Source organism: Gopherus flavomarginatus, chromosome 7, assembly GCF_025201925.1.
Source record: "Gopherus flavomarginatus isolate rGopFla2 chromosome 7, rGopFla2.mat.asm, whole genome shotgun sequence".
Taxonomy (NCBI): domain Eukaryota; kingdom Metazoa; phylum Chordata; order Testudines; family Testudinidae; genus Gopherus; species Gopherus flavomarginatus.
This window is the reverse complement of record NC_066623.1, coordinates 3,866,150-3,893,976: the sequence shown is the minus strand read 5'-3', so window position 1 is coordinate 3,893,976 and position 27,827 is coordinate 3,866,150. Positions and strand designations below refer to the sequence as shown.

Below are 27,827 nucleotides of genomic sequence, written 5' to 3'. Positions count from 1 at the left end.
CCCTGATTAGCCTGCCTTGATTGGCTGCAGGTGTTCTAATCAGCCTGTCTGCCTTAATTGGTTCTAGCAGGTTCCTGATTATTCTAGTGCAGCCCCTGCTCTGGTCACTCTGGGAACAGAAAACTACTCATTCAGTGACCAGTATATTTTCCCTCTACCAGAGTACTGTACCTCACTGGTTTGGATCTGTCACAGCACCCTTATTAACACAGAGAATGCAAAATGAGGAGCCTGAGTTGACAACTTTTTCTTAGTTCTTAAGTAGCAGCCAGGTTTCTGTAGGCAGGGGAACACAGCACACAATGGGCAACATGGCTGCCACGATGTAACAGAGAGTCCGATGTGGTCTGTAAATGACTTACTACATTCAAATACCACTGAGTCCCAGATTTAATGTTGCTAGCCTCTTCTTTTTTTTAAAAAAAAAAATCAGACATTGGGTTTATAGAGCTGATTGCAAAATAGGAATGTTTTAGTTAAATTTTTTGCAAAATACGATTTATTGGGTTTAAAACAGTTACTAAAAATTTGGAGCAAAGCCCTGTGTCCCAAGCAAATTCATGGAAACACACTTGGAAGATGTGAAATGATAATTAGGGAATGTTGAGTGCAAAGATCACTTCATTAAGAAAATGTCTTCCACGAGTAGAGAGATGATGGAGGGGCACATCTCTTACCAAGAAAGGGGTTTTCAGGCACACGATGGATGTCTAACAGAGCAAGTGACCATTAGATGAGTTTCCAAACAGTGAAGGGCAAAATCAAGTAAAAATGTGAGGAAAGGAAAGGAGTCAGGAAGAAGTGAAGCTCAGTCCTTTGTTGGCCTGATTAGCCTTTGTGCTCTTATTAGCATCCAGACATCTCTGAACTGGAATGGTAGTTGGGTCTCTTTATAGTACAATCCTCTGAGCACCACATTAGGGAGAAGGCGATGCTGGCAGAGAGCGCAGAGGGGAGAATGTGGTTTGACAGGCTCCGTAGGGAACCTTAGTCACATGAAGAAAAGTCACTTGTTTTGTCAGAGGAAGGCTAGGCTGGAGGGGGAAGGTGACAGGAAATGCAGAATGGAGTGTGTGTTTCCTCAGCTTTATGGCTCCTTGCAGATTCCTCCAAAATCTGTAAAATAATGAAGTTCAGCAAAGATCGAGGAGTCTCGCAGTTTCATTCCCTTCTGCACTTCCCGCTGAGCTGTTCACCAAGCCTTTCTCTAAAGAGCTAGGCTGTATGTGCTGGAAATAAGGAGACCTATGTTGAAGGTGCAAACGTACACCCCTCTATTGTTGTCACTTTTTTTTTTTTACAGTCAGATTGTGGCAGCTGTAACTGGTGCACAGAGGGACATGGTACATTGAATCGTTTTCTCTTCCTAGCTGCAGGAGGCAATTGTAATTTGGAAGCACAGATGGGGCTGGTTAGTGCAGCTAGAAATTGTAGCAGTCCAGAAAGGGGAGCACCTACGCAGGCAGTCATGGCCCTGCCCCAACCCTTATCCTCTAGAGACAGCTGTCAGGAACCCTGGCCACACCTAGGTAGACGAGCATGGAGCATGGCAGACTGGTGTCTGCAGATGACTCGCTCTTTGTTCCTTGGATCAAAATGGTGAAGCTGTGACTAGGTGCTGCAGACCATGGGCACTGCTCCTCCATGCACTCATTTGTTATCGTTCTCAGGCATGCTGGAACGATTTGTGTAGTGGAGGTGCTGAGAGCCATTGAACCAAACTGTAAACCCTGCATATAATGGAAACTATTTCAAGCCAGGGGTGCGGCAGCACTCCCTGCACCCATAGTTCCAGAACCTATGATTTTATGCCAACCAAGATTCCAAGAATATATGTGTGTGTGTGAGAGCGAGAGACTGATAGGAAAAAATAATTATTTGTCTGGGGGGTTTGTTTGTTTTTTTAACTTTGGCAAATTGGCATATTCCCTTTCCCCCATTCAATAAAAGTGATTGCATTTACATAGAGCCTTCCATTGGAGAGATTTTTCCTCTCCAGAGACAAGCTGGCATTTTTCAGCATTACAAAACCTTCTCCAAAGTCTCTCACCAGCTCTCTGTCACTGCTCACTGATGCTCAGTACAAAGCCATAGGCACGACCACAGACATGATAAGAAATCTTATGCCTGGTATTGTGAAAACAGTTTAACAAAACTCTGATCATTACTCCAGGTTTGTTTAGTTTGGGTGAAATCTAAGCACGCTTGCATGAGTGACACATTTGGGTAATATCTAACCTCCTATGTCATAACTTTGCTGGCTGTGATTTTCACAAGCGCCTAAGGGAATTAGGGACCCAAGGGAATTTCCGTGAGATTCAGGCAACCTCCTTTGAAAATCCCAACCACTGTATTTTGTTTTTTTTTAAAGCTGTAGTTAGCATCTCGCTGGATTTTCTTACTGGGACTACAGAGGCGGGGAAGAGAGGTTGAGAGTGGGGCTGAATTTATCACGTACATAACTTCTTTAGTGAGTTCATAGCACCAAGTGTCTTTCAGTGATGAGACCTACAAGTCAACAGTTTTACCATGGCAGGAGTGTTGGACCCACCCTCTTTCTGTGTCTGCAGTCACTTATCACCTCCTTGCCAGAAAAGGATGGTGTGAGGAATAGTTTATTAAGTAATTCCTGGTGCAGTGATTTGGAATGGCCAGATGCCATATAGTGTACATCAGTGCCAAGGATTGTGTGATCACCGATCTCTCCCAAGCCTCTCCCTCTTCTGTCTACCCTAGAGGGCTGATGAAATCCAGAGAGCTACGCTGAGTCTTCTGCATCCATATGTCCCTATAGAGCCTTTACATCCCTCTTGCTTTGAATCTGACATGCTGCAGTGCTCACCCTGGGGAGAAAGAAAATGTTAATCAGAATTAACCATGTGGGAATATTTGGGTGTTTACTGGGGGCAACCGGGCCTGACAGTGTGGTGTCATCAACAAATTCATTTCATTTCCAGAGTCATTTTGGGCGCCGATTTATATTCTGAGTGCCAAAACCAGAAAGACCGAGAAATAAAAAGGCACTGTGAGAATTTGCCAGCAGTTGTTTTGCATATGCTCGTACCCTAGAGATCTTCTGAATACATTGTTAAAGGAGAGTAATTACAAACAGTGCTCAAGGAGGAGGATTGGAGCTGCCAATCATTCTCACATCTCAGCTGGAATCAGCCAATCAGTCTCACAGCTCAGCTGGAAGAGCACCTGGCTGGGAGATAGAAGCCTACAGCGGTACCAAAAAATCTGAGTGAAGTTCCATCTGCTGTACACTGAAAACAATCAGCCTTTCATGATAAACGAAAATAATTTGTTGTAGATTGAATTTCAGTGTGGGTGAAACGCGTTTGACTATCAGCAGTTGGAACTAGGATACCTGATAATAAGACAGGAAGTAGTAGAAAACTTTACTCAGACTGTGAGATTGATGCCTCAACCCAAGCCTGGAAAGGCCACCTCTAGGGGTGAGAGATGAATAAAGTTTCCATAGCATACTCACTCAGGCCTGTGTCTCTCTGGTGAGATTGCCATCGGAAGTGCCACCTGTAACACTGTTCTTTGTGATTAAGGCAGCTGTTTGCTCCCAGTGACTTGAGTGGGCTTAGGATCAGGCCCTTGATGTTGCTTAGAACACTCAAATTCCTTTTGAGCAGATATTGTCCATAATCATATGATGACAGAGCCTCAACTCAAAGGCATGTTGTTCGTTTGTGTGTTTGTTCTTTAAATTGATCAAAATTGAGTGAACCATTTTTAAATGATTCAGAATGTGAAAAAAAGACAATTTCCCAGAGTTCTGATAAGGTAGCACAAAACCCATTTTTATCTAGAAAACTTGGCTTGTTTTGTAGATTTTTACTGAGGCTAAAAAGCAAGAGAAAGTTAGTTCAGTGCTTTATCATTAAGAAACTTTAAAGTCAGCATTTTTGAGTGTATATGTTAGAACTTACTGATAAGTTTTTTTTCTTTTTTAAATGTATTGTAAGGGTGCATTTGTTAATGCCACACTTGCTCAGAACACCCCACTCAGCTGATAAAACTAACAGAACTAGCTGTGTACCACAAGCCAAATAACTGCAACTTGCTGGGCGTTTGGTTTTTTCAATCCAAATATCTATGGTCTTTTTCTTTTCTTCCCAGTCTATTATTTATATGGCACCCCAAAATACATTAGTTGGGATACATTCTGTACAGTGTAGTCAGCACTCCATTATGTGGTTGCTTTATTCTGTCCAGGTCTTAAGAAGACTCTGTGTGGTGACATCAGGCAGCACAGGGTGTGTTTGATTGGTATTGGAGCTCGAGAACCAGGTAGAACTGCAAGTAGAATCTGCTCAGTGTCCATTAACCTTAATAAGAGATCTCCTTTTTATGATAATTACAGCTGAGTCTTGTCTCTTCTCTGCTACAAAATACACTAGAGGTCCCTGCCTCAAAGCTCTTATAGTCTGGGACCTGATCAAACAATCAAATCCATGCAGAGCCTCACTGAAGTCAATGAGATGATGCATAGGCATAAGCATCCATGTATATAGATCAGATTCCAGGACTGGGGCCAAAATAGAAGAAGTGCAACAAAGGGATAGGAGACATGGAAAAGACTGGAAATTCCAGGTGATGTAGTTGTTTCTACAATGTTAACTTAGCAATTATGCACGTTGGTCATATTGTTGATTCCTCTTTTTTTAATCAGATAAATATAAGCCTTACCAATCTGTATCATAAGAGATACAGGATATGTAATGAGGCTGAGTTAACGTTGAAACGATCTTAACGTTTAGGGGCAGATCCTCAGCTGTTGTAAATTGTCATTGCTGCATTCATATTTCCAGTTTCACATTGCAGTGCATTCTATTTTTCCATGCAGTTGCCTCTAAGACTAATAGTCTTGCTTAATTTTCCAGAATGGTTATAAAATTTACCAGCCAAAATATTGCTAAAATTCCTTATACTGGGAGAAAAACACAGCATAAACCCCATTCAACCCTCCCCAAATCCTAGCTATCCAATGTATCTATAAAAACCACTAGCAAAATAGTATTTCCTCATTAGAAAGATTATTTTGTGGCCTTATGTATTCTAATTGTTGATGTTGCTGTTTGAGAGCTGCTAGCCACTTGGTTAATATTCTGTTTTGATCTTTTATCCTGTTCCCTAGCAAGTGCCAGGTTGTCTGTTTTACAAAGCCATTATCCGTTTCCATACAGAGAGGACTATTCATTACTTCTAGCACATGCTTCCATATGGTGCACATTAATCACTATTTAGCTGTGTAAACAAAACTCACATTTTCTTCTTGATACAGTTACCCAGATTAGGATGAATGAAGGATTCCATTTTAATAAGTCACACAAACACACCTGAGGCTCTAACAACAAAGGGGCAAGAAGCTAGAATACATCACTCTGCTAATTAGAAGTCTTGTTTTCTGCTTAATGTTTGTCAGGGTTTTTTTAATGTGCTGGAATGCTATTCACCAGGTCCACAGTGTTACTTTTTAAAAACTCCTCCCGCCTCATTCCCCTGTTACTTTGTTGAAAAGTTAGTACAATGCTTTTGAGATGTGATTTCCACGTATTAAATCTCCAAACTGTCTGTTTAAAATTGAAGTGTTTTCAATTGTGTATTTCTTGAGCAGCTTGAATTTAATAGCTGAGCTGTGGTGGAAATAAAAATAAATAAATAAAATTAAAGGACCATTGAATCAATAAAAGGGAAGGAAAATTCATCTTCAGAGAGAGAAGTGGCACCAAATGTATGTTAAGTCCCAGTCAGGAAGCCTCAGGTCTGTGCTTTTGTCTAGAGCTGGATGAATAATTGATCTTTTGGTTTGCTGACCAAACTGAAAAATGAGTGTGTGTGTGTGGGGGGGGGGGGCACATTAATTTGGGTCATGTGGACACACTTCTCTTTTTGTTTCCTTAGTGAAACAAAAAACGGAAAATTGTTTCAAGTAAAAAAAAATACTTTGGTTGACCCAAAATGAAACATTTAATTCAGATTCTGGGCATTTTGAACTTTTTAAATTAAAAGCAAGCAAAATTGGAAAAGCCATTTACAAAACTGGAGGAGGAGAAGCAGGGACTGGAACCTGGGTGCCCCGTTTCCAGGAGACCGTCCTAACCACCAAGCTCCGGGGTCATTCTCTCTCCCTGTCTCTGGCCTAGTGACTATTTAATTATTATACAAAGTGGAACAACCTCAGTCGGAGTGATTGAGAGGGACCCATCCCAGAATACTCTATAATTTGATGGTTAGGTCACTCACCTGCAACATGGAAGACCCATATTCAAATCGTGTCTCTACATCAGGAAGAGTGGGGACATGGAAGAGGGTCTCCTACCGCCCACATGAATACTCTAACCAGAGGGCTATAGTTTATAGGGGGGATCACCTCCTCTGTATTTATGAAAGGGCAACTAATTCCTCTTGTGAATTTAGTCCCCAAAACATTTTTTGGGATGAAGCAATTGGATGACTTTGTGACAAATTGTTTTGGTCGACTGGACGCTGCATTTTTTGGTGACTGTTTGTCCAGAAAATTTCACCTAGTTCTTCTTTTGTCTGTGCTCACATGCCCAAGAAGCTAATTCCTTTTGTTTTGCTTTGATTGTCTACATCAGTGTACACGAGGGACCAGACCATGCAAAGTCTTATTCTGGCGAGTAATCCCATTGACTTCAGTAGGGCTATTCACAAGAGTTTGCACAAGATGAAACATCAGTTACAAGGGATTCCTGTATTGTAACATACTTTTTCACCCAATCAGCATGGTCATGAATGGACAGAATGGAACTCATTGCTCTAGAATGTTACTGATGCCAAAAATTTAGCAGGATTCAAAAAGGGATGGGGCATTTATGTGGATTAAAAGAAAATCCAGAGTTACAGCAGTAAGGATTAAGCAAAACAAAACAAGAGTTTGGAAGAGATTTAAACCCTTCTGACTCCAGAACATAAGACACTCTAACTAATGGGGGTTTAGGAAGTGGCTTTCCCTGTGGGCAGATTGTTCTGTAGCTGCCTGCTTCAGTTTCTTGCACTTTCTTCTGACGCATATGTTGCTGGCCAGTATTGAACACAGGATACTTAACTAGGCAGATCCTTGGTCGGATCCAATGTGGCAATTTTTATATTAATGCACTGTGTATTTCTGGCAAAGAGTGTTTGGGTGTATACAGGAAAACACTGAGCCAAACTCTTGTCTGTTACATCAGTGTCAACCTGGAGTAAAGTCAGTAGTTCGGATTTATAATGGTGTGAGAGCAGAATGTGTCTCACTGAATTATTTATTGTTTGTATTGAGGTAGTGCCTACCCCGTTGTGCTTAGGTCTGTGCAAACATATACCAAAAGAGATCGTCTCAGCCCCAAAATAGAAAACTAGATGTTAATGGGCTAGAACAGGGTGATGGAGGGAAGCCTATGGAACCAATGAGGCACACTGATGTGTGTGTGTGTGTGTGTGTGTGTGTGTGTATATATATATATATATATAAATGTACAATAGCTAAGGGATATGCCTCTCTATCTATATCTTCTGTATAATATAAAGTAAGTAAAGGATTCTTATTTCTTCTCTATTTTCAACTTCCTAAATTCAACCCATTTTTTCAGAGCATACTTTTAAAGTTATAGAAGCACCAATAAAAAGCATTGGTATATAGAAAGATGTATCAAACAAGAATGTTTCCTTTATTCTGAGCTTTAGCTCAGAGCAGGCATTTAGAAGGAAAATGCTGACACAATGTCCTTTGCAGCACAGCTAGAGCATTCTGTTCTAATATGCAAAGCAAAGTTGTCTCACATTGACATTTAAGTAAAACCGTAGGAGCTTTTTGGTTGGAAGCCCCAAAAGCCACAAGCGATAGAGAAAGTGCCAGCAGCAGAGATGGGAAGGACTGTAATGATTGCAAATGAGTCTTGTCGAGGACGAAATGTGATTAGTGTTTTCTAAGAGCGAAGAGGGTTGCAGAAATCAGATGAATGCCTTGTGTTTGGGGTGGTGGGAGAGGAAAGAATCCCATAATTCGCCAGATTTTATCTAATAAGAGGTTCATCATTTTCCGTTTTCTCAGCCTGCGCTGGGGGTGTTTGGGACTTATTATGAGATTTGAAAGAATGGTGAGTTTTTGATCTTGTCAGGACTGAAAGTATTTTGTAAATGTCAGAGTGGGTATGTGAAAATCTGGGGCACTGCTCTGCTGCTTAGCTTGAGAGATGGCTAATGAGGCCACCAGAGAACAGCTTGCTGTGCAGCCTAGTGCAATGGCCCTGCCTTGGAGAACAGCACCTTGGAGAAAAAGATGGACTGTTCCTATCTGTATATCTACATAAATAATTGCAAACCAATTGCCAGTCTTGATAACATTGTTCTGTGCGCCATTCTTATTAGCAACGTTTGGGGTGTTTACTATACAAACTAACTTTTGTAGGTGAAGTTTTTGAGTAGGGAGGCATACGGCTTCCTCCTTTCGTTCTAATTCTTAGAACACAATTGGATCTGTGTTGACAGCCAGGTGACTAAGGCAAATGTATTGGTGAGGTGACCCATCTACTGTAGCTGAACCTCATTAAAGCTGGTCAGATAGGAGAGTTGTCTATAAATAATTCTGCTGTGACTGAAGTTTTAGCAAAGGGTCTGTAAAAATTTCCAAAAAATAAGGAGAAGGCGACAGCAGTCAACCCAATGTCAGGTGTATAAAGTTAAATGAGAGACCATTAGTTTCCCTGGCACATCCTTCCAAAGTTTCATAAAGCTGCACATCAGAGTTCTCGCTACACACTGTCCATTTAAAAATAAAAACAGCAATTGCAAATGTTCACAATTTAAACAGACCAGAAGTGCTGTTGTTGCTGATTTTTTTCAACTGTCACTTGTCAGAATGACTGATTTAATAGGGATCCAGCTGTAGCCAAGCTTTGAATCTGCTTTGCAAGTATAATGACTTTCATTTTCAAATCTGCCTGGACGCTCTTGACGCCCATTTCTCATTCATCTTAATGTAAACCTGGTGTCAGCATCCTAGTGGTGGTTTTGGAAAGGGCAGCCATACAGTGCAGGATTTATTAGATTGTAGCAAGGGCAGTTACCAAACCCTGTTCTATCTTGATACCTTTCCACCACTGAAAAGATATAGGTCCCTTTGGTCTTTCCAGGTCTCTCTTGTCTGTAATTTATTAACTCAGGAAAGTTTAGCTGATCTGCAGTATATAAGGTCAGGTCCTTCCTGAATTTATTTTTTAAAACTTAACTACTGGCTGGTTTGACTGAGGCAGACAGTTGCTGAGTGACTTGACTGAGGTCACTGTTTGGTCATTCAGCAGACTTTAGGGCTGGATCTTCTGCCTCAGCTGAGAATCTGGCCCCAAATATCATCTTGACTTCTGTCCTTTGCTCTACTAACTGGACTTCAGTGCTGTATTTAAAGAAGGCTTCTGCATTTGTTGGCTGGGAGCAGAACCTATGTTAGCTTCTTGGAAGACAGCTGTGTTAAACAAGCCATTCTGTGGCAGCACCAATACAATTTCACATTGTTGTGCTGTGCTCCGTAGCCAATTGGGAGTTCAGTGAGTTGGTTTCGGTTGAAAGGAAATCAGTCACCTTATCGTGGTCACCCATGTTTCTCATGGCAAAAGAGCATGCAAAGCAAGGGTTTCACATTTATTCTGACAATAAAATGGATCTTTGACCCATAAGCAGTAGAGGTTAAAAACACACACGCACAAAAAGCCAAGGAATCAAACATCATCATAGTAACCTGTGTTAGAAACAAACCTTGAGACATCTATCGTGAATTTTCATATCCACCCTGTGAAATGCTTTTCAAAAATACAATCTCAGAAGCATTTCATGCCTGAGTTCTGAATTTTCAGTCAAGTTTCCAAATGTGTACATCTGTTGATAAAGGGACTTTTGTTAGGAATGGCTGCATCAAAAGTTTAATTTAATTTACTGAGCCTCATAGTAGTTTGATTGTTTTAAACCTTGCAGTGCCAAAGAAAAACATTTTCTATGCATAGATTTTTCTCAAAGTCAAATCACACTTTTAAGAAAATTATTTTGCAGCATCTTTGAAAAGTTGGAAGATTAGCAAAAAATTCCCGGACTAATTATTTTAATATTGATATACTGTGTCAACTGTAATAACCTTTCTTTTGAGATGGTGTCCTGTAGAATAAGTTAATGGAAGATGCATTTATGGTGCCATTTTGTTAGATTTAGGGCAAAACATTGCACTGCTTTGGAAATGAACCCAAATGAGACCCATTTATCTTACACCTGCTCATTTGGATAAAGCCCTTTCTGCAGTCTTTACACGTGTAAATTCCTATTGTCTTTCCTGGAAGTTTTGGATATATAAAGAATACAGTACGAGTTTCAAGTTAAGCACCTGCTTAAGTATGTTGCTGAACTGGAGTATTCATTTTAAGGAACGATTTCATCTTTGGATCCTAAAACCATCTCTTTATTGAATCCAGGAAATATTAAAATACTCTCGAATTAGAGGATATATAAAAATAAACATTATTAATACCTCCACTTGAGATTGCAAGCATTGCCATTGACAAATGAAGCAAATGTCTGAATCTTACTCGTTCTTTCTAGCCTTATATGTGATTTTTACATCTGACCTTACAATCAGAGCTTGTTTTTAGTTTGTTTCCCCCTCAGACCTTCATGGATGGATTCAGAATATTTTTGTTGTTTCAGCTTTTGTATATGAAACTCGCCAGATGTAAATCTTAGTTGTATAAAGCATAGCATTTTGAAATTCAGTATGAATATTGTCTAGATCACTTCATTTCAAATGGAGTTTAAGACGCATGGACAGTGAGACATGTAGCCCACTGTCACCCTTGAGGTTAACAAACCACTGATGCCCCTATCTATAGTAAAGTGAGCAGACTATACACATTTGGCTCAAATCACATTATACTTCATTCTCTTTGAAATTCTTGTAAGTAGCTACTCCAGAGCTTTGTAAGGGCGGGGGGGAGTAATAGGAGTGTATTGGCTGTGAGGCTTGAGGGAATGAGCTACAGCAGTGAGGTTTGGTTGTTTGTTGGAACCTGTATTAATAGGAAATATCATTTAATATATCCTATTGGCTCTTCCTATTCCAGGTCTCCATAAAAGTCTGGTTTGTTATATTGTATGCTGTGCTTTTTCGAACAGGCCAAAACTCTGGTGCTACTCTTTAGTATCTCATAGACACACTTCTCCCATCCAAGAATGCCTGTAGCCTAAGAAAGGAAAGCTATGCTGGATTTCAAACGAATGAAACCTACGGTTTAGAAGAGACAGGATTTGCATTTTTTCCTCACATCTACCTAGAGTTCTTGTCTATTTGGTCCTTGGCCAGTTGGATCAATATTTCAATTCTCAGATGTGTTTCCAGAGTGATGTCACTGGGTGTCCAGATTCCTCCTGTGACTGACGTGTACGGCAGATGGTGTAAACGGCTAGCGTGTTTGTTGGATCATAGTGAAGGAAAATCAGCTAGTTTGCTGACTTTCTTGGCATTGCATTTTGCAGTCACTTAGGAAAGGGGACCATTTTGTTAAAGCCATCAAAATGTACATCATCTCAGTTTTGGGGCAAATTTACAAAGTAATTTGTCCATTCTGCCCTCACTTTCACTGGTGAATATCACTAAAATCAAATAGGTTATAGGAATGTAAAGCCAGGGCAGACTTTGCCCCACTTTTCCTTTTTTTAAAATTTGTTTGGTTTTTGATTGTTGGCATAAGAATGGTGTCCACAGTCTTGTACTGATTGGAGTCCACAAGCAGTTACATCACACATAGAGAAAGTTTGCATCACAAATACGGACTGTATTCTACTCAAGTCATTGCCTCCACATGCAGTATCTTTATTCTCTGGTTATAAATGAAGAAGTTTTTGCAGATTACAGGCAAAATTTGAATATTGACCCTATACTGCAAGAGCTTGACCTCCAGTGATATTAATTGCTCTCACTTTGAAAATGTCACAGACGGTGGATTATATGTTAATGGAAGAATTTTCTTGATTTATTTGATATGCATTTCTAAGTTAGTAAGCACTTGTCCCTTGGTGTCACTTTTATAATACTGTATTAGATCTCCAACCTTTGGTTCCTGAAATGCTATCTCTGCATATAAAAGTTTCTAAGAAAGGCTTTGTGTGTGTGTGTGTGTGTGTGTGTGTGTGTGTGTGTGTTTGTTTCTGTGTAAATTGGAAACAATCTATAGGAGGAAATACAAGCCAGTGCATCACTACCTTCTGACGGATGGGTAGGGGTTTTTATAAGTGTTGTAATTTCACACACATTGTAGCTGTCACTGTGATTCAAGGCTTTTGGAAAGAGAGCTTCCAGTTTTATTTGTTGTTTGCTTAGCAAAGCTTTGACCTTATGGGTATGTATTTCAGATTTTTTTTATGTCACAGAATTATTTCTCTTCAGGATTCTGATTTATATTTCAGAGAGATGGTAAGGCACCTTGGAGTTTGCTACATGCCTTGATTGTTTTTTAACCTCAGCCCAGTGTGATATGCACTCCAGACAATATGTTCATGTAATCCTGCAGAGAGGAATAATGATAACACAATTGTCTGGCACTAATACTGTAACTCTAAAGCGTGTAATGACAAGTCTGGCAAACGTACTAAAATAATCACAAGACAGGATTGTTTCTAAACAATAAATGCCATTAAGCTTCACTTTTGATTCTGACATCCATCTGCATTCTATGCCCACTGCATTCAATTTACTTTCTTTCTGGGTTTTTTTTCCCTTCAAAGAAGTCATTTAACTTTAATTGTGAGTTGTGTTCCAACTAAAATAAAGGATTCCCAGATGTCTTCCGTGCTTCTCCCTGGTAAACTTGATAAGAAATTAGCTGGATCCTCTCAACACTCAAAACTGAGCCAAGCTGCGTAATGCTTCCAGTGACGTCCTCAGGGTTCAAGGACAGCCAGCATCCATTCATGTGAAGATGTTCATGGATAAGGGCAAAAGGTGGCCCATTTAATATGGCAATAAGCAAGGAAGGTGACATTCACCCCTGTAACACAAAGCCGATGCACCATTTAAAACAGAGCACCAATTGTTAATAGGACTTGTGCTTTCTGTCTTCACATGGATAAGTTTCACTAGGTACCATTGTGGTTATGCTTTCAGAACTGAATTTATCATGGACACAATTATACAATATTCTCCTTGTATGATTAGCAAAGAGGAAAATGCATTATTGATGTACACAGGGAAAAATTTGCTGAGAAATATGCTGGTACAGCATCAGAATGGCTAGATTGAAAGGGAAAAAAAGTCTAATGCAGTCTGTTGTCAGTTTAGAGAGAACATTACCCCTTCGTTTCTGAAGAGATATTGTTCAAAGATTATTTAAAGTTATCTAGGAAGCTTGGCAGAAGCTGCATAGAGAATAAGGGTTAATCATACATAAAATTGTGCCATAACTGCTTTAATGCCAAATGGAGATTCAGCTGAAGGGAACTGTAGCTTCTAGCGACCCTGCTGTGCAATATAAAACCAGCCCTGAGCAACGTATTAAACTGCAAGTCTAACAAAGGCTGCACATGGTCCCGCTATACTGCAGTTGCCCCAAGGAAGCATGATGCACAGATTCAGAACCTAGCCTGGGCATCAGATGGTAGATACCTCAGGGGTTCTGGCTATAGAGGAGCAGACAACATCTGCTTCAAAAAACAGTAGTAAGTATGACAGCCAGGGATTAAGCCATGTCGGGTAGGCAGAAGCTGAAGGGGGGTCGGTTGAGATAGAAAACAGACTGGGAAAATAGCCTACGTTATATCATTTGACGCAGCCCAATTGTCATATTGGCTGAGGAAGTTAGGCGTATAAATAATGTTTCTTACCCTTTCGGTCATTGACATGCCAAGAGCGTTGAAGTGTCGTAAGTCTGTGACTCTTCCCAGACAAAAGAGGGACAAGCGGATGATTTAGTCTTGTGCTGGAAATGATAGTGATGTAGTATTGTCCTTGGAAATAAAACAGTAGATGTGCAATGATAAGCCACAATCGGCTGTAATAAATTACCACATTACGCCTCAAAGGCAGGCTAACTAATCTGACTATGATCCAAATCAACTGGTTCCTCTGAGTGACTATGCCAGAAATGACTGTGTGAAAAGGCACTCACTTCTTTATTTAAACAGCTGGCTTCCCAATCCCTGGAACTAAACCCTGAGCCCCGATCAATGCACTATTGTTAGCAGCTTTGACGTGAGTCAGTCCTATGGGCTCAGGATTCTGGAACTGTAAGGACAAACAGGAGGCCTGAGTTTGTCCTGTTGTGATAATTGGGCCTACAAAGTATCAGAAGGGTCGCCGTGTTCGTCTGGATCTGTGAAAAGCGACAGAGAGTCCTGGGGCACCTTATAGACTGACAGATGTATTGGAGCGTGAGCTTTTGTGGGTGAATAGCCACTTCATTGGATGCATGTAGTGGAAATTTCCTCACCCACAGACAACTCGCCAACCTGAAGCATATTCTCACCAGCAACCACACACCACACCATAGTAACTCTAACTCAGGAACCAATCCACGCAACAACCCTTGATGCCAACTCTGCACACATATCTACACCAGCGACACCATCACAGGACCCAACCAGATCAGCCACAACATCACCGGTTCATTCATCTGCACGTCCACCAATGTAATATACTCGATCATGTGCCAGCAATGCCCCTCTGCTATGTACATCGGCCAAACTGGACAGTCCCTACATAAAAGGATAAATGGACACAAGTCAGATATTAGGAATGGCAATATACAAAAACCTGTAGGAGAACACTTCAACCTCCCTGGACACACAATAGCAGACTTAAAGGTAGCCATCCTACAGCAAAAAAAACTTCAGGAGCAGACTTCAAAGAGAAACTGCTGAGCTTCAGTTCATCTGCAAATTTGACACCTTCAACTCAAGATTAAACAAAGACTGTGAATGGCTAGCCAACTACAAAAGCAGTTTCTCCTCCCTTGGTGTTCTCACCTCAACTGCTAGAACAGGGCCTCATCCTCCCTAATTGAACTAATCTCGTTATCTCTAGACTGATTCTTCCCTCCGTATTTATACCTGCCTCTGGGCCTACAAATTTACCCTAATTGTGTGCTCAACTGTAAAAAGTACTTGAAAGTTTGTAAGATGTCACAATAACCTATAACTTTTTAACCTGCTTGGAAATTGACCATGAAAAGTAGGTCAAGTTATCTTCAATAAAGAATGTTATAAGCAGGTGCATGAAAACCAGACCGAGAAACAGAAAAGGCCTGTGGAAATAACTCAAGGACTGCATTAAAATCATGCTTTGTAAACAGGAAGATAAGACTCTGGAAATTAATGCACCAAAATCAATGTGGTGGCTATTAGGCCTAATTGATGGACAAAATGATGAAGGGATCAACTATGCCGCCCGCTCCCTACTCTCACCATTTGGGGTTCTTAAAAGAGACTTTAAAAAATTATTTATTTGTATGGTGTCCTCCTATCCTACCCTAAAGCATCTCTGCTTAACTTTTCTCATCCCAACACAGCTTGTCTTGTGTGATCTTCCCCAGTCCCAAGACAGAAGGACTAGACCAGACCAATGGGGTTTCCTCCTGAGAGGAGGTCGTCAGGCCTTGCTCTTGTTTAAGGAACTTTTTCACCTGAAAGGCATTACATCATCATGACACCCAGCCCTCAGCTCGGCGGTGAGGATACCTGATTGTCAGCCCTGCAGAAGCATGTAAGATCCTGTTCTGCCTCCCTTCCCTTTTGCGATACTTTCTGCCCCACTGTTTTTCATTCTCTCCTATCTCTCTCTCTCAGCTTTTCAATGGATCCTGATATCAACTGTACTGCACACATAATCACAGTGAGATAAAATGGCCCATCCTGAGGAGAAAGGATCCAACGAGATGACATCTCTGACTGGAACGTGAGCCAGGGTCCATTCAACAGTTGTTGTGGCTGACCTGCCAGCCGAAGCATCCATTTGTGATTGGCCAGCTACCCAGTGTTCAAAGAACCTCAACAAAAGCCCTATTTCCACCCACTTTTTCTATCCTCTCTCTCCTCTCCCTTGCGTCTGTCTGTTGCAAAGAGGGGGAGTGAATACCCTTCGCACACTAGGACTGAGAGTAGAATGAACCCTTTCCTTTTCATCAAAGAAAGGTTGTTGGTGAAAATAAGAGACTGAAATTTTGCTGCCAACAGGAAAAATACTTTAATAGGTTTTGATTGTTTTGCATAATTAAATAATGTCTGTTTCAATGTAAATACAGGGTTTGATTTCTGCTTCCTTATGTTTAATAATAAACGTTCAACTTTAGAATGAATGCTTTGGGGGGTTTTCTCAGTATCCGAGTAAACCAAGGTCTCTGTAGGAAATCCCCCGAACCTTTGTAATACCCGTTCAGTGTTGGACAGTGGAAGAGTTTATAACACCTTTAACTCTTTTGGCCCTTGAGATCAACACAACAGTCCCGTAACTCTGATTTGTGCTGTTTTTATTTTTATTCAGGTTACTTTGAAATAGAACATGAAGGGTGGGTTATGCTGATCTACCTGGGAAAGATGATAGAAAGTACCAAATGCTGAACAGCTTCCATTCACACAGCTGCACTTGGAAAGGCTCCTGGCCCGACAAAACTCTTCATGGGGTGGAAGTAAGGGACTGGCTTTAATTACCGTCTTGTGCTGATGACTCATAGACTCACCTCTCCATCCTATGTCCTCTTCCTCTCTCATCAGATTTACGTTTCCTCCGGGGTATCCTGTTGACAGCTCAGACACTTAACTCTTTATCTTGCCTTCAAAATTCTCCTGACACCCTCCTTTTCCCATTAATGTTAACAGCTCCTCCACCTTCCCTGTCCCACAGAATCACAACTCTGGTGTCATTTTTTACTCTTCCCCACATGTTGATATTGCTACTAAATCCCTGCCAGTTTTCTCTGCACATCACCTGCCGAGTGCATGCATCGTTCTCCAATGCCACCAGTAAAATATTTTCCAGCCCCTTATCTTGTGCCTCTTCTACAGCATCTTCCTTCTCTTTGGCTTCTCTGACTGCCCCCTACTGTATGTATAACTTGGGGAGAGTCTACAGCATCATGCTCTTCCATTGTTTTTTCCTTTTCGTTTCTTTCTGTTACATACATACGCATGGGTGAGATCATGGGAAGCCAGTTTTAAATTCTGAATTTTACAGGCTCATGCTTCCTTGTCATTATTCCCAAAGGAATGTACCTTTTAATTGTCAGTGATACTTGAGATTTCTTGGGCACATCATGCTTGTGTTTGATTTCTGTGGCAGGTGCCACTAATGTTACACAAGAAAGGGTGTAAACTAACAATGACCCCTGTTTCTCAGAATCACACAAACAGGCATTACTGATGGGCTGTTTCTCTGAACGACCTCATTCGGGTGCAGTGAGGTTTTTTAATTATTTAAGTGAATAGTTGTAAAGAGCTTTGAGATCCTGAGGTGCAAGGGTATAGGGGGCTGTGTTTGCCCTCAGTTACACTCGTGCTGCTCCACTGAAGTTAATAGTGCTGCAGGGATACAACCGAGGTCAGTATTTGGCCACCTAACAGCAGTTTTCCTGTTAATAATTTGTATAATTTGCATTGTTCAGTTTGTGGGACGTCCTTAGGCAGTTGATCTCCCTCAAACGTTAGAGGTGCAGTGCTGGCCATAGTTAGTATATACGTTCACAGGTCATTCTGAAGCAGAATAAAGCTGAGGTGTGAATGGTTATTTGGGTATGTTATTGTCAGACTTTGAATCTGCCATTTCAGCGTCAACTATTGGAATAAATAGACTGCTCATCTGCTTACTTTTAGTTCTTGATTATTGTGGTTATTACTTTGCAGTTTGATTTTGATGGTTCCACTTCAGTTAGCCTGGGTGAGTCAATCTACTGGGATGAGACAGTGAACATTTGCATTGCTACCTAAGTAATAGTATTGAATGCTCTTGGTGTGATTTGACTTGGTTATTGTCAGAGACTGGGATTTTAAAGGCAGCTTATGGGAGTTAGGTGCCTAAATTCCACTGAAATTCAATGAGGTTTGGCACCTAACTCTTCTAGGCTCCTTTGAAACTCTAAACCACAAATCCTATTGAAAGGTGAGATGACTTCTGCAAACTCACCTAGATGCTTTTGGAAATTCCACTCTTAAATCCAATTGACATTCAAAAGGAGTTGGGCACCTAACTCCCTCAGGTTCCTTCGGAAATATCAGCCAGAGTTTTTGACAATTAATAGATCATGTCCCTGTAGCAGTTCATAACCTCATAGGCTAGAAGGGACCTCGTGATCATCTAGTCCAGTGGTTCTCAACCCCCAAATGGGTCACAACCCCATTTTAATGGGGTCGCCAGGGCTGGCATTAGACTTGCTGGGGTCCGGGGCTGGAGCTGAAGCCCAAGCCCCACCACCCAAGGGCAAAGCCAAAGTCTGAGCTCCAGGGCCAAAGCCCAAGGGCTTCCACTCTGGGTGGTGGGGCTCAAGTTACAGGCCCCCTCATCTGGGGCTGAAATCCTTGGGCTTTGGCTTTGGTCTCCCTGCCTGGGGTCATACAGTAATTTTTATTGTCAAAAAAGAGTCATGGTGCAATGAAGTTTGAGAACCTCTGACCTAGTCTGATCTCCTGCACATTGTGGGCCACAGAACCTCACCCACCCACTCATGAAACAGGCCCAGAACTTCTGGCTGAGTTACTGAAGTTCTCAAATCTTGATTCAAGGACTTCAAATTACAGAGACTCCACCATTTACTCTTATTCAAAGCAGGGAGTGACCCATGCTCCACGTTTCAGAGGAAGGTGAAAGGGGGCTTTGTAGAGATAGTGAACTCATTTTGCTTTATGCATACTTGGTTGATAGTTTTATCATTTAAATTCTTTCTGATATTCTCCCTAATCCCAGAATCACGTAGATGTTTTCCCTAAGAGAAAGGCTCTTGCAAGACTCAGGCCAAAATCCATAATTTGTGGCTTTTTCTGTTTACTTGCATTGGTTAGATCAGCTGTAACTTGGGGAGAGGGTTTGTATTACACTGTTCTGTTGATTTTTCTTTAGCTACCAGGTGTTGTTCATTTGGAAGTGCATAAAGAAATGTCCTTCAATTAAAAGAAACCACAGGAAACTTGCTAATAACTGTTCTCTTTGCCATTCACAGTGTTGCCAGGGTAGCAGTGTAGCAAAATATAGCAAAACAGCAGTAAGATGTGCAAGACTGTTATAGGCTTGTACCCAGAGGCAATAGATGGCACCGTGACACATTTCAGGCTTTATCAGGAGTAAGGCAAACTTTTGCACTGCCCTGGAAGAGCTTGTGCCTTCCCAATATATTTCAATAAAATGGAGTAATGAAAAGGTACATTCTATATGAGCTTCTATTTTAACATTCAGTAATCAAACGTCATAACAAGAACAAAGCACAGCATGTTTATCCTGCCATCCAGTGTAAAAGGTGCATTGCTTTGCTGACTGTATCTCAATTCGCCGACTGATGAGAGCTCACATAAGAGGCTGGCACGATCAGCTAGGGGCAAACTGAGATCTAGTAGGCATGAGGAGAGCATATCCCACTGTCATACCAGAGATGCAGACAGGTCAGGGGATACTGACATGGCCAAAGCCCAGTAACAGAGCAGTGACAGCAAATCAGATTTCTTTTAATTAAATTAGCAGCATAATTTCCCCTTATGATCAAAATGGCCTAGATTTACATCCCCCTTTTAATTATTGTTTTAACTGGAGGGGCAGACTGCGATGCCCTAACTCAACTAAATAGCATCCCAGCTCCATACGACTTCAGTGGCACTGCTGAAGGAGGTCAGCTGGTGAAATCCTGGACCCATTAAAGTCACTGAGAGCTTAGCCATCAACTTCAGTGGGGCCAGAATGAATAGTGATTAAAGGTATCACCACCTAGCCCTAAAGAAGCCAATTCATCCTCCTGCTCCAAGCAGTTTCTTTGATAACTTACAGCACAGTGAGCATTGCCCAGGAGCGAGGGGACATGGCTATGCCTCAGGATGCTAGCCCTATTACATATCCTCCATTCCCCCTGGGGTGGGGGGAGTCTGCATAGCCCATTGGCCACATACAGAATGTGGGTGGGGCCAGGGATGAAGGAAGGGCCTGTATAAATTGTATGCTTGTCTTTCCCAAGACTTGCAAGAGATCTGCAGTTCAACCAGTGGAAAATGAGTAGTGCTTGAAACAGCGCTGGTGCTTAGTGGATGCTCTGTGACTAGTTTTCAGAGCTATCGGTGAGGGCAGCAATGAGCCTGCAGTTATGACAGTGCTGTTGCTGGTCCTCATATGCTGCCATGGATGGGGACACGAGGCTGAAGTGGACCATGGGGGGGGGCATTTTTCACTGAATGGCTAGTAGCTGAGGGTGTGGAGTCCCAGGTACTCACATATCCCATATCTGTACTTCATTTTCTAGCCCCAGCCTTGGGTGGCGCTCTAGTCTCTGGGGCCTTGGATTGGAGAGTGAATGCAGAGGCTGCATGCCTGTGTATGTCTTTGTTCTCCTTCGCATGCTTTTTTTGCCTTAAGGGAATTGACAAATAGAACGTAATCACCTGCATGTTTTGCAAAAGGCAGGCCTGCTTTGTTGTTCACATCATCCTCTGTTTATCTGACAGTTCAGCACTACATTTTCCAATATAGTGCATAGGAGAAATTTCAGATCAGTGCATGGAACCATGCAAACTGTGACAGGTCTGCCGATGGCCATGAGGAAATACACCTTTCTGGGCCACTAGAATAATTCAGAGTATCTGACATAGACAGATTGATTTTCCTTTCATTGATTGTGAACTGACTTCATGCTTTAATGTCTCTTCCCCCACTTTCTCCTCTCGCTCCCCCCACCCCAAAAAAAATTAAGGTTAAAGCTTTAAGTTGAAATAATTTTGTCTCTATGTGAAACACTCTTTGGAAAATACCCTGGAGTGTTTAACATGTTCCCTAACCTAATGTGAGATTTTGATTAATTAATATGATCATTCCACTATAAAACATAGTGAGGTCCAAATACTGTGACTAGTGAGGCCAGACAGCAGTAAATGGCTGCATTCTGTGTAGATTATGACATCATAGTGCCCCTCCAAATATCCACCTTTCTCAGGTGAACTAGAATAATTGGCAACTTGAGGAAAGAAGCTTCCCTTCTGCGTGGATTGTTGATGACCTATTAAGCACGCTGTGATGAAACAGACATCAAATCATTTACATTTCTTTAGATGGTCTGATTAAAGTCAGAGTTTAGCCATCGACTTCAGTGGGCCCAGATTGCCCCTTTCTCAAATAAATTGCACTTTTAATGGTGTACACAGCAGTGGAAATATCGTTGATGGAACATTAACACCGCATAGGAGGCCTATAATTCTTCCCACATGAAAAATGGTGGGCTCAGTCACATTCCTCTGAGCAGAGTTCTCCATCCCAGCCTCGGCCCCACAGAAGGCTGTATGTGGTCAGATTTTGGGGGGGCAAAGTTGACACTTTTCCAAGTTGTGGCCACATACCAGACACTGCTTACTCCTCCTGGCACAAAATCGACATGCCACTCACGGTAGATTGTGCAGATCTCCGTGATAAAATTGCCCTCCTCTTCCCTACATGATTTGATCAGCAGTGAAATAGTTGACAATGACGACATTGAATTTAGCATGGTTAGTCTTAAAAGCTGCCACCAGAACTGTCTGGGAATGGAATTTTGTTCCTCTGTTTGTACTGAGAGTGTTTGCTGTTGAAACAGGCTGCCTCCTGCAACCATTTCTATTTTGTTAAAAAAATCTGAAATAAAAAGAAAAAATGTCAACCAGCTCTAATCAGCACCACGCTCAGATGTGAGGGGCAGCTCATGCCTTCGCCCATCAGAACTACTGTTCCAGATGCCACTGCGGCAGATGTTCTTAGGTCACACTGTGGAAGGATCCATGTGGGAGCCTGGACTGGCTCAAGGTAGGGCAGTCACCCTTGAAGGGGGTCCATGGGATTCACTGGCTGGAAAAGGAGCTGCACTGCTAGAGAGCAAGGTAGAGAGGGATACTGAGCTTCTATGCAGACGAGCCCCGCTGCTCCGTGACATTTCTCGGCAGGCTCTGCAGGAAGACAAATCCTTTCCCCGTTGCACAGATGCCACTGACACACACCTGGGTTGTGCTTCAGGAGGGACGATTAATTGGGTCTGGTTTGATCTAGCATGTGCTGGAAATGTAGGAAAATATAGGACATAGTACAGATATAAGTCAACTGGAAAGTTTTTTATAAAGGCCATCTCTGTAGGTGACAGTAAGCTGATCAAGTTTTATTTAATATGCCCATCTGTGGGATTTAATGTCAATAATTTAATCTCTAAGGATTTGGTCAGGTGCAAAACGTGATGTTTATTTTCTAGATTAAGAACAAAACTCACTCTTTTGGCCATTTACCCTGATTTTAAAATAAAAGTTCAGTTCAGGAATTCATTATTCAAATCCACAGCTTTCTTGATGAATTGAGCTCTACTGAATTAAAAAAAAAGTTAAGATAACACGCCAGATCTGCAGCGGCTGTAAATCAATATAGCTCCATTCACTTCACTTTTCACCAGCTGCGGTTCTGGCCCAGCGTATGAACTTGTCCATCACCCTTTTCTCTCTCGTGTGCTTTAGCTTATGGCAGTGGTGTCCAACCTTTTCAGATCTGAAAGCAAAATATATCATATCAGAAAAGTCAAGGGGCCACTTTAACTAAAACTGGTCAAAAACATTTTTTCCCTGCTGGAAACATCAACATTTTGGCCAAAAATTAAAAAACAAAATCTTTCAGCTGAAAACTTTTTATTCAAAAATGCCATCACAGTGCTCCATGGGAATACTAGTTCAGGTGCCTCATACTTTATTTTCATTGATGGGTGGGGCTCCTGGGCCAGACTACATTTCCCATGATGCACCACCAGTTCCCCTCTAACTCAACCTTTGTGATGTGTCATCGAAATCACATGCCGCAGTAAATAAGGAGAGATGTCCAGCTAGGGTTATCAGACAGCAAGCGTGAAAAATCGGGACAGGTGGGGGTTAATAGGAGTCAATATAAGAAAAAGACCCAAAAATCGTGACTGTCCCTATAAAATCGGGACATCTGGTCACCCTATGTCCAATGGGGGAGTCTGGCCCATAGTGGAGAATGAGGACAAGAGGCATCAGAACTACAAATCCCATAAGGCACCACATCTACATTTTCCAAATTGAAGGTTTCGGTGGAAACCTTTTGGTTTTCGGGTGTTTAGCTTTTTGACAAAAAGTCATAATTTTCTGAGGAAAACAGACACTTTTTGCAAAGAAAAAAATCTGTATGTCAGAAACCCAATTTTCAATCGCAGAACCAGTTTAGATGGAAGATGTTGAACCAAGCCTAGCTGTAACTAATGCCCTGGGCTGAGGCAGAGCAAGTCAAGCTTCTACCCTGCTCTCCCTGGAGCTCTCACAAGGGAGCAGGGAAGCAAGTATTTGTGCAGACAAAATCTGCTTTGTCTTCCGTCCTCCGTAATGCAGCAGGGAAAGGAGAGCAACTACTCAGAGCACCGCCCTGGTTCACACCAGAGCGGCTTCTGAAGCCAGAGGGATGAGAGAGAGTTAGGGAGGTGGGACCCCAATCCTGCCATAGGAATGAGCCTGGTTCAGACACTTCTGTTTCAGGAATGCAGGGAGGACAATTTCAATTTGTTTGTCAAAGACACAGTTTATTAGCCTTTAAGGGCCACAAATGGCCACTGGCCACAGATTGGACACTGCTGATTTAAGTGAATCCACCAAAGCATCAAGGAAGTGACCAAAAGTTGTAACATTTTAATTTACCACTTGGTGCTTGCCAGCTAAGAAGCTTCCTAAATCAATATGGAGCTGGATCTCCAGGATTGATTGTTTGGCACATGGCAATCCTTAGGTGGGGTTGAAAGAAGGTGTGTGGTGGCTGTGGCACCATCTTGATTCTCAGGCCATCTGGAGTGTGCCAAGATTGAGGGGGATGGGTGTGCCCCTCCCCTTGCTGGGCATGTATTCTCTGCACCCCAATGCTCAGACTGTGCTGTCATAAGTTAGCCCGAGGTTTGCAAAACAAACTCATTAAAGCAATTTTTTTTCTCTAACTTGTTAAAAACCAACACCACAAAATCTGTGTGCGCTGAGCAAATCCCCTCCAAGCTGCACTGCGGTGATTGAGCAGAGAATCTTGTTTCAACCTCTTCCAAAGGAAATCTAACAAACCCTGATATCTGTTAGAATCAGGCTTTTGTGTTGAAGGGACTAAATCAATGAAATGCAGCTCTAACAGGAACTTTTTTCTCCTGCTGCTGATAGCTCATCTCAGTTGATTGGCCTCTTTCAGTTGGTATGGCTACTTCCACCTTTTCATGTTCTCTGTATGTATAAATATCTTCTTGCTGTATGTTCCAGTCTGTGCATCCGAAGAAGTGGGCTGTAGCCCAGGAAAGCTTTCGCTCAAATAAATTTGTTAGTCTCTAAGGTGCCACAAGTACTCCTGTTCTTTTTGCTGATACAGACTAACATGGCTGCTACTCTGAAACAGTTCTAATAAGGCTCCTTACCAGGAAATCCAAATCCACGCAATGCCACTGGCTGTTAAAAAAGTTGCTTAGCACTTTTACAATAGGAACAGTTTTTTCCCACAGCACTCATTCATCAAATATGGCTGAGGTTGTTACTTAGTTGAAATTATATTAGAAAAAAAAATCAGCTGCAAGCAAAGATCAGTTACAACTATATTAGGAGAGTTGTGGGTCTTTCCCCCTCTCTAGTGTCTGATCCCCCAAACAGAATAAGAGCCTGCTACAGCTGTCGGCTAAAGGCTCTTTTCCTCTAGGTCATGGAATAGAGGCGTATGATTTTAGGCCCTCAGTTCAACGAAGTATTTAAGCACTCAGTTGAATACATCCCAGTTCAGCAAAGCACTTAAGCATGTCCTTAACTTTAGGCACATTATTGGGATTTCAGTGAGGAGTCAATAGGGCTTAAGCATGCTCTAATGTTAATTACATGCTTAAGTGCTCTGCTGAATTGGGGCCTTAGTGGTAACTGTCCTGGGTTGAAATCTTCTCATCAACACAAGCAGGGGTGTTTATAGGAGCATGGGAAACGTCTGTTAACAGGGCCGGTGCAGCCATTTAGGCGACCTAGGCGGTCACCTAGGGTGCTAGGATTTGGGGGGCACCATTTTCTTTGGCAGCGACCGTGGTGGCCGGATCTTCGTCCGTCCCGGTCACTGCCAGCATTTAGGCGGAGGGAGCTGGGGCAGGGAGAGCGGGGAGGGCTGCCTGCAGCAAGTAAGGGGGTGGGGGGGGCAGCACGCAGGGGAACACCCCTGCCCCCGCTCACCCCGCCCCGTCTTCACCCCGAGCATGCTGTGGCTGCTTCACTTCCCTCGCCTACCAGGCTTGCAGCGCAAAACATCCTTGCACTGGCCCTGTCTGTTAATGATGGAGTTTATTGGATACAATAGTTGTATTTTTCATCTGCTGAATTTGTTCCTGTTTTCTGAATACTCACAGATATGAGGGTCTGAGCACAGTTTTGAAAGATACAGATGCTTACCATCCACTTGTACTAGAGTCCACTGTATTCTGTTGGTGACAGTCTGTATTTAGGATCCTCTATATCATCTACCATACCTTATAGTATTAGGATCCGTTTTTGCCTGTAGAACATATCACCATATAAAGTGCTTATATCCTTATTACCTTATATTATGTATCAATGCTACTGTAGCGAGGGGGTGTGGCCTTCCTTCGAGATTGACAGGAAGGGATGGCCATGCACTCTTACAGCTACTCCGTCGTTAGAGTAGAAACAGCCCAGTGGCAGGACCAAACCAACATTTTAAGCACTTAAAAAGTCTTTATTTTTATCCATTTCTCTATCAAATATTTTAATTGGGGCCACCTTGGAGAACTCTGTTTGGAGGGGGAGGGGAGGAGAGAGACATCCTGCTTTCCGATTTTTTCCCCTAGCCTCCATCAGTTTTACTTATAATAATTTCATTGCAAATCTTATTTTTCAATAAAATAATTTGAAACATGCATCCAGCCTAGTGTAAGTGAAACCTGAGCTGTGCAAGCCACCAGCTGATTCCGTGCATTCATTTCTAATATCAGATGTGGCCAGGTTTCATTAAAACAGAGGATGATTTACATAGAAACTGCCATTAAATTTGGGGTACAAATTACTCTGAGACTCATCCTCAATTGACCGAGTCAAAGGCCACTTGTCAGAGCATCAGAGATCAGACTTTCAGTTCAGATATAACTATCAATCATTTCTATGAATGTGATAACTGCTTTCACCAATATTTCAATCTGCCATAAAAATCTGACACATTAGCAGCAGCTTGAAGTTACGAAGAGGAGCTACTAAGCATAATTTACATATATAATATATACAGTACAAGCCGCACAAGCATCTCTGGATGTTTTCCTGTGATATCAATATTTGATGATGTTTGTATTTCTTCCCTTCTCTTTTATAGAGCATACTCTCTAGTCAGCTGGAGTTGCATGAACTAAACACATGTTCCTCTTAGCTTTATAGCAGGATCATAGAAACAAATCAAGTAGCTGAGGAAGAACAGATTTTAAATATATGTAATACACATATATTTATTGAACATAGCAGTGGGAACATTTTCTGTGAGGGAAAAATATTATATATATAATTTTAAATTACCAAATACTTATGTGGACCATTAACCTTTGTGAGAAGGCAAATAAAATTCTTAAGGAGTTTATTATTCTGATACTGTTTAGGCGATTGATGCAGCTAACTTTCACTCATACTAATTGGTGGCAAGCATGAAAAGCCCCTGCACAGTGATGGGAGAATTGCCCTCTTAGTCTTTCAGATCATCATGTCATAGCTTTTATGAACCTTTCCAAGACTGACAGCAGTCTGGTGCTGGATTCTCAGCTACTGTAAAATGGCATCGCTTAATTGAAATCTGCGATGCTCACTGACTTATGGTAGCTGAAGATCTGGTCACCTGTGCACTTTTGCAGAAGCATCATCACTGACATTTTTTAGGGCCCAACTATGATTTACTCAGACATCTGCTATACTCAGGTAAACCATCCAGTGGGCCTGATTCTGATTTCACTCATGCCAGTGTAAAGCAGGAAAAAATCAATCAAAGTCAAATGCATTATACATCAGCATGAGTCGGATCAGAATCAGACCCACTGTGAGTTAGGCCTTTGGCCCCAAATCCTAATGGCCTTGTTCAGGAGAGTAGAATGGGACTACTCATGTGAGTAAAGTAGAGAGGATTTGGCCTGCCTTTCTCACTACCATCTGCCAGTAGTGCATTGTCTGACGGTAACCCCAACATCCTCTGGTCACATTCATAATTGAATTAGGTCTTTGACTCTGTAACAAGAATGGCTAGCACTTGGAAGATACATGCTCGTAGATGCAAAATGTAGTGGAAAATCAGCTGTACAACACACTGCAGTTGACGTTAGCAGAAGTTTCTACATGTTCTGGCAGTTTTCCAGTTCCAGACTTCAGATAAAATTGCTGTGAAAAAGAAGGCACCCATACCATGAATATCTACCACTTATATCTTAGTAATAACCATTCTAGACATGAAACACATAATTAATCTTCCAGCACTGAGCATTTCCACTAAGGAATGTTACTGAGTAACATTTCAACAGCATTCTTAATTAGCATACCCAACAGAGAATCACCAATCAGAGCCACTGTTCAGTTGCTGTATAACATGATTTTTTTTCATTTAC

The 27,827-nt window shown here is 41.8% G+C and overlaps 1 protein-coding gene across 7 annotated transcripts in view; it reads left to right on the top strand.

The window, feature by feature from the left end:
- Positions 1 to 27,827, top strand: part of SGCD (sarcoglycan delta) — a 665,508-nt gene that overhangs the window by 399,465 nt on the left and 238,216 nt on the right. The window contains exon 3 of one of the 7 annotated variants that reach the window (XM_050961324.1): positions 15,558 to 15,751. The exons of the other annotated variants lie outside the window; for them this stretch is intronic. The gene's annotated coding sequence lies outside the window, so the exon portion shown is untranslated. The remainder of the gene's footprint in view (positions 1 to 15,557; positions 15,752 to 27,827) is intronic. 7 annotated transcript variants of the gene reach the window in all.